Below are 8,180 nucleotides of genomic sequence, written 5' to 3'. Positions count from 1 at the left end.
CGCTCCGAGCCACTGCAAGCGTTGCGATGCGATGTCTTCAAAGTCAAGGCCATAAAAATAACTTCTCTCACAGGATGCATCCTCTTCTTGGCTGTTTATATTCTGCTGCGCAGTCGGTGCAGCAGAACGCGAGGTCTTCCACCTTGGAGAAAATTCATCTAGAATAGCTAGTAATGACTCGTGGTCGCTTTCTGCTGCCACCCCAGGGTATTCGCTATTGCAAGAGTGAGCACTTCCCCTAGCCACTCTCCGGTACTGTACAGCATGGCTCATGTTTGAGGTTTCCGGGCTAGGCGTGTTAGGAGTCTTCAAGTGCTGCCGCTCCCCGCCTGTCGAAATGAAAGTAAAAAAACAAGCAAGTTCTTGTTAGCACAAAAATTCCGAGGACACTAAGTCTGCTTATCTGGAAGAATGCAAAATCATGTGTTTTGTGAAAAGGAAAGATTTTTGAGGAAAGGGCGCAGTAGCTCTAAAATCTCTACATCGCGATAGACACCTCAACTGCGCCCTAAAGCATGGACCTGAAGGTACATAAGTCATCACACTGAACCCCTGTCGCAAGCTAGAATCCAACTTCACATCTCGACATCTCGGTGGACACCTAAACTGCAGATTTAAAAAAAACTGTAGTCTCAGAAAGCATGCAATTGATAGTGCTTAAATCAATCGTCGGAACCCCTGTCGCAAGCAAGCCTCCAGGGTGATTAAAATATGGAAGCTATATGCAAAGAGAAATGCAAGGATACCACCCGGAATGCTGTATGACGGACGCTTGGTCAAAATTTTGGTGAATGTATTCGGGAATTTGTGCCACCCCATTGAGGTCAACCAGTGATGACATCGCCCGGATTTCTTCTGCCGGTAGGTAGGATACAGCTGAAATATATTTTTTTCCTGAGGGATTCTGGCAAATCGCCATTCATGATCTTAGAGAACCTGCGTAACCCGCTCGGCGCCTTTCTTATCCTGGCGACGGCAGACGCTGTCTGCCGTCGCCAGGCCAACTGCCATGCTCGGGAAGACTGGGATGGCAACTGCCACTCCATCCGGTCTGTCCGGCAGTGGGCAACAGCCTGGCTCCTTCTGCGGTCCCTGCTTCACGTCGGCACCAACCGGAGCACGGAGCGGCCATCGACCGAGGAATGCCTTATCGGGCACTGGCGGAGCAGCTGGCCGACCACTTCTCCAAAGCAGCCAAACCCGGCCCAAGCCTCTCGCTGCCCCCCCCCCCCCTCCCGTACCCAGACAACACAATGCTGCCCTCCCGTACCTGCATGCTCTGTATGTGCGACCACGCTGTGCAACGAGCCGATCACCACCCACGAGGTCCACAGGACCCTCAACCGTTTTAAAAAGAAGAGCGCTCCTGTGGCAGACGGGCTCACGTTGCAGATGCTGCGGAACCTGGATGCACCGGAAGAAGCTGGCCTCCTGGTCGTGTTCAATGACATCTGGACGAGTGGCGCCTTACCGACGTGCTGTACCACAGCCTCATGGTCCTCATGCTCAAGCCCAGCTAGCCATCCAGGGAGCTCTCTTGCTACAGACCATCTCGCTGACCTCCGCCGCCTGTAAGGCAACAGAGCGGGCGGCCCTCTGGCGACTCACCTGGATCGCAGAGGTCGCCAGTTTCCTCCCTGAGAAGCAGACAGGGTTCCGCAGACATCGATTCACACCATACTCTATCGCGACGTGGAGTCCTCCCGCTAGGAGGCGAAGCATCATGGAGACATCATCCTCTAGTCCTCCTGGACGCCGAGTCGGCATTCGATTGTCTGCTATACAGCACCATCGGGACGGAACTGCACGGGAAACCTACGACGCTTCATTACCTCCTTTTTCTCGGATCGTTTTTGGAGGTGCGGGTAGGGGGCACCATAGCACTTTCCACCTCATCACTTCCGGGGGACCTCAGGGGATCGGTCCTCAACCTCTTGCTGTTCAACCTGCTCATGGCAGGCCTCTCCATCTCCATCTAGCAGGGCAACCGCCACAAGTTTCTATGGTTTCTATGTGCGGATGATGTGGTTCTCTTGGTTCGAGAATGGAGGAGGCAGATCACCTCAGCGAGGCAGGCCCTCCAGCGTGCTCTCTGTGGGGTGCAGCAGTTCCTGGCGACCAAGGGCCTGTCACTAGCGGCCACGAAGTCCGAGGTCCTGTTTGTCAACCTGAGGGGAGCACGAGCCACGGCTCAAGTTGCTGCCCTCAACATCAATTGGACTAACCTCCCTTGGAAATCCTAGGTGAAGTACCTAGGCCTCAATATCGACCACCGCCTCACCTGGCTCCCTGCTGACAAGGCCCTCCTGACCCACTTGGATCGTGATGGTCGAGCAGCCCAACGCCTCCTCGCCCGCTGCAACGGCAGCACCCCCACCAGGGCCATGCGACTGTTTCAGGCAACGGCCACATTAGCCATCCAGCACATATCGCCTCTTGTCCCCCTCCGGCCTACCCGCCCTAATCGCGTGGAACTCTCCCGCAATAGATGGATTCGTCACCCACAGTCATCGCAGGCACTGGCCACCGTGGCAGATGCGGGAGCCTACCCGCTGAGCCCCCTGCTGCTCCAAAGAGGCCTGATGCACATGGACCCGCTCTCCCACGTTCCAGATGGTGGGGCCCTCCGTTAGCGTCTGCACGGCAACCCCAACTCCAGGATGGGGAAGGTGTCTACAGCCCATGTAGAGACACTTGGCCCCCCCCTGGGGCGCCCGATCCTCCCTCCCCTGCTGGATATCCTGTGCCTTGATGGGGTGACCAAACGTCGCTCCCCTCCTACCACACTCCACTACAGCACCGCAACATTCTTGGATGAGTGCTAACGTTCAACCCTCTTCTAAACCAACGGCTCCGTTCGACCAGCCGCTGTGCAGGCGGTAGTGACTCTGACGATGCCCCAGTCGGAGCAGACCCGGACCTGCAGGCTATCCTTCCCGGGCAGCTCCACAGAAGCTGATAGACCCTCCTGGCTCCGTTATTGTCCTGTCTGATCCTCGGCCAGCCCTCCAGTTCCTGAGCAAGCCGCACAGCTCCCAGACCTCGACCCACGTCCTTCGTGCCCAGCGTCACGCCCTTGAGGTCGCCACCTGCCATACGTCTCTCCACTGGCAAGCTGGCCATGCCGGCTATCAATGCTACAAGGACGCCGACACCCTTGTGCAGTGCAGCCCACAGCAACGGGCTGCCTGTGACTACGAAATAGCCCCCACGACTTTGCCCGTCCGCTACTGAAGCAGGTGGTAAGCCACCCCGACAGGTGCATCGCTGCATACCGGCCCTTCCACCGACTTTCCGACAAGATCCCTCGCCGGGAACGACCCCTCCTGCTGCAACTGTGCATCGGCTGCTCCTGGACGCCAAAGACCAAGTTCGTCTTGGGCCTGGCACCCTCCCCTGCCTGCGCATCGTGCGGCCATGCAGGCACTTTGGGACACTTTCTGTGTGCCTGCCCAACATTTCATCTGTACCGTCGCCGTTTCTTGCAGGTTACCGGGCTCTCAGACTGTCAGCCGACACGGAGGACCAGCTTCTGTTCCCGGCTCGAACCCACCTCCCCGCCCACCGCGTCCTTTTGATCTACCTAGAGGAGACCGGCCTGGACGCCCAGCAATAGGCCTGCGGCCTCCCTGGACGTGTGCCCCCCCCAGACCTGCACCCCCCTAGACCTGTGAATCCTAGGACCTGGACAAGGACAGCAGCAACGAAGTCGACGCTGACTGCATCTTCCCCTCAACAACCCCTCCACATCTCCTTTCCCCCTCCTCTAGATGACAAGAGGGATCCCACAACTAAGGGTACATAACCCGCGTCCAGTATATTCTCCCAAGAATACCCCTAATAACCACCACCACCACCACTACCACCACCACCACAATGTCGGGCAGCCACGAATGTGGCATGTGACGCCGGATCTAGAATGCCGAGTCGGTGCTGTATCGGTCTGTCCTTTCAGTGTCTCGATTGCCTCTCCCTGGTCGCCACGCTAGCTCTTTACTCTTTCTCTCTCAACGTTTCTCTCTTTCCCGATCGGCTCACCGTTCTCTTCCTCTCGTTCTCTGCTCCTCTCCGAATACTTCGTACGGATATTGCCATTTTCTCTTCCTGTTCCTTTCCCCCAAATCGCCGCTTCTCTTTACATCTCAGTGGTGAGGCTTCATACGGAAAGCGCCAACGCCAAAATTTTTTTTCGAAGTGGTGCTTCTAACGATAACACGATAAAAAATGGAATCGTTCCTAATGATACCTTAACGAAGGAAATGCCAAAGTGTTTAGGTGTTCTCTTTTGCCGTCTACGTAGTAATTCGAAGGACATTCCTGCAATTAAATTGCGTACCCTTCGCCATCACCAATTTACATAGAAGCACAAATAGAATCACAAGAGAAAGGCCGATATACGGCTGCCCAAACCGTTAGTTCGTGGGAGACAGACATTCGGGTCCACATCGCCGAAGATATATCATCGTTCTCTGCAAATAACCGCTTAAAACAAGGCTTTTCCGCCGACTATGGGAGCTTAACCTATGTCAGGTTGGCCGAATGCCAATTCTAGTGGTGGGCCAAGTGGATGTTCTGGGATGGCAAACTGGCAATTTTTTAGACGTAGGATAATACTGAAATTTTGGGAGGTGGAACAAGTGCCACATTTGGTGGTGAAATGTTTTGGAGGTGGGCTAACTTCCAAAATTAGTGGGTCGTCCAACTACAAAATATTTTGAGGGTGGGTCAACTCCAAAATCTTGAGAGAAAGCCAAATGCTAAATTTTGGGTGTTGGCCAAATACCAAATTCGGGAGGTGTCCAATTGCCAAATTTTATAGGCGGGTTAAAAGGCATAATTTCGGGCCATGCAAAGTGCCATATTTTCGAGCTGGGCCAAAAGTAAAATTTTATGTGCTGGCACCTGCCAATTTTGGAAGTGCGTCCAGTGCCAGAATGTCACGGTGGCCACCAGCCAAATTTTAGGGCCAATTAGTAAATTTTTGTGATGTCGGCGAAATGGCGAATTTTGGGAGTCTTTTATAAGCTTAAATAAGCTTAAATATATCAGTGCTCTCTAATTGGTCTCTGTAGGTTCACGTGACCGTGATGACGTCATGTCCAAATTGACCTATCAGGGGATTACGTTGTGGAGAAAGCGGGTGGGTTTTGCAAGGCGGACCAAAGGACAAGTGACAGCATTTTGGCAATCGCCGAGGCGGAATTTGCAGGTCACCAAGTTGTCGGGCGTGCTCAGCTACGGATGCACCCGTGCGCAAAAGTGTAGAGACCACGCGAACTGACAGAACTGCGCGCCAGCGCTTTCTCACGGCGCAGCGCCTGCTTTCGAGATATGCACAGGGTGCCTTGCCAAATAAGTTAACCCGCCTTTCTACCCATTTCTTCCAGACAGCCTTTATACACAGACAAATTGCAACCACCGCCATTTCCGTGGTCTCTGCACTTTTGCGCACGACTGTACATTGTTTGTGGTCCAAACTAGCCAGGGCAAATTTCGGGACTGTCCCGGACTAATTTTTTGAAATTTCTCATGCCAAACTTGGAGGTCACCATCGCGTCGTGCACGGTGTATTAGGATGGACACTGATTTTGGACAAAAGCGGCCAAGGTCAGTCTGTTGCTATGATTTTCGAGGTTAAACAAAGGTGAAATCAGGCACGGAATGGTGACCGACTTTCGCGTTTAGTAGAGCTACCACTCTTAAATGCCCACTGAGTGTATAATCGCTCTGTTCACACCTACACTTGTGAAAGATCCCTCCGGAGGGGCTTCAAGACAGTCGCTGCCGCGGGAATGAAAATTCAGAGGGCAGCTAAGGCTGATTAAGTGCTTGGAAGGTGAAAGCATGAGTGTGTCATCGTGAGCGTTTGGCCTCGACTCCGGTTGCGCAATGAGAAATGAAACGTCCGAACATTGATCACACAAACGCTGAATCCACAAAGGTCCGAGTGAAACACTCGGAGACACGGTTCGAATGCCTGCCGCGAGCTAGCCTCTCAGCTGAGTAAGAAGCGTATGCTATATCGAGCGGGAAAGCGTATGAAAGTACCCCAATGGTGCACAATGAACAATCCCGTCGCAATTTTAATACCCAAATGGGTTTTTGAGGAAAGGAAAGGGCGCAGAAACTGTGTCATATCTTTGTGGACACGTCAAACGCGCCTTCAGGGAACAGATAATGTAGAGGAAGCCATACAACTACATGTGCACATGTCATCGGTTCGAATCTTTGTCGCAAGCTAGCCGCCAATTTAGCTAGAACATGTCAGCTACATGCAAAGAGAAATGGTATGACACAACCCGGAACGCTGTAGGACAAACGGTTCCTGAAACGTTTGCAACGTTTGTAGTCGGTAATTCTGTCACAACGTTGATGTTGTCCAGGGTTGCGGGGATATTTAAGGCGAATCAAATTTACATCTGTCCGAAGAGGGAGGTGGGGACGAATCGCGGCCACGGCCGCTTATCTGTATTTTCAGCCAGCGTCCGCTTCGGCGGACGCGGTTGTTGCTGCGACGCGCGTCCTTTCTTTTAAGGCGGAAGCCTTTAATATCGCATTGTTGTAAGCAGCAGTTGTCGACAGAAAATGTCACGCTCTTCAATTGGTGGAAACGGTCGTGACGTCACAGTGCGCGAAATTCAAACGGGGCCAATTGTACTTTGGCTAGTAACCATGCAACCAATTGAAGGGATCGTATAGTGATGTTCCAATTAAGTGGGACTGAGTTTAGTTAATTCCTTAATTACCCAATTAGCCTAATTAGCTTTACTACTCAGGCCATATAAATAAATAAAACCGATTAAGAAATTAGTCGAGCTCAGGAATCCAACCCCGGTCTTCGGCGTGAGAGACGAGCATGCTATCCACTCCGCCATGCCAGCTCGATGGTTTGGAATGAACAAAGGCGCGTCTAGTGAATACGGTGTCTTCACTCACTCTCATCCTCCTCCATTCCCTTCCCGCGAGGTTTAGGTGTCCACCGACAAATGAGAGACAGATACATTTCCTTTCCTCAAAAACCAATTTACTGACGAGCGAGGCGTAGAACCGAATGGGCGATGGCGTTCTATGGACTCCTTGGCAGCGTTGCAAGACGCTGTCGCGTTCCACTCTTAGGGGCATCAGTGACCACATTTTAGGTCAAAAAAGTGCCCCCCTGAAATTTTTGAGACAGTTACTGCGTAATTTCCTTTCCTCAAATACAATTTTTATTTTCTTCATTACGGCTCCTCTTTATCTATCTTCTTTCACTCCCACTTCCTCCCTTCCTCTACGGTGCGGTTCAGGTGTCCACCGAGATGACAGAGAATTACTGCGCCATTTCCTTTCCTCAAAAAGCGTTGCGTTCAAAGGGCAAGGCATCGCGCTGAACGGGTGTTGTTCCGTGGACTCCATGGCAGCGCTACAACGCGCTGTCGCGTTCCGCTCGTAAAGGCGAAGCTTAAGCGTCATTAATTAGCAGATGATTAGTATTCAAATATTAATCAGTAATTAACCATTAATTAGTGATTTTCAGCACTTAGTAATTAGTACTCAATTATATGTGACGCCACCGGTGCCACAGAAACAGGGAAGGTGGTTCGGAAAACGCTTCCGCCTCTACCCACTTCAGACAGTCAAAGTGCCCCCTGAATTTTTCATCTTTCCCTCTGATCCTTTGACTCTCTTCAATATCTGCAGGTGGCAGCGGTGGTGGCTAGGCTGGCGCCGGTTGGCAGGCCCGTGCATTTTCCTTTTCATCCTTCTCTCAGATGCAACAACAACATCTGTCCGAAATTGCGGCGGTCGGCTTGCTGTGTTCGTCCTACGGCTGCTTGATGTAAAAAACGCTACCTAGACAGGCATACTACCGCGGAGAACTTCAACGAACGTGTTGCTCTTGCTATGTTGCCTATGGAATGCTATTACGGAAATGAATGAACCTGGAAGCTCCTCTAGCTCTCGTTCTCAAACATTCATACTCGGAATGGCGATAAAGAGTTGGTTTACTCACCAAAACAGGCGCAGTCGTACTAATTCTCGCGTCTTCGTATCTCTTCGCTGGCTCCCGGGAGCCCCACGACGACTGCCTTTCAGTGAACGTTCGCAGAGTCACGTTCGATGATGATGATGATGATGATGTCCTCGGGCTGAATGCCGAGGTAATCTTCTTCCTTCAGTGAGTGGACCTGTTCCAATTA

General features: G+C 52.1%; 1 pseudogene; it reads left to right on the top strand.

Moving 5' to 3' along the window:
- The window catches only part of LOC149328447 (uncharacterized), a 478,240-nt pseudogene that overhangs the window by 292,460 nt on the left and 177,600 nt on the right, over nt 1-8,180 (top strand).

The sequence above is a fragment of the Amblyomma mixtum genome, chromosome 9 (genome assembly GCF_055824585.1).
Source record: "Amblyomma mixtum isolate Tamu chromosome 9, ASM5582458v1, whole genome shotgun sequence".
NCBI lineage: Eukaryota > Metazoa > Arthropoda > Arachnida > Ixodida > Ixodidae > Amblyomma > Amblyomma mixtum.
The sequence above is the reverse complement of the archived record's forward strand: the minus strand, read 5'-3'. Positions and strand labels throughout refer to the sequence as shown.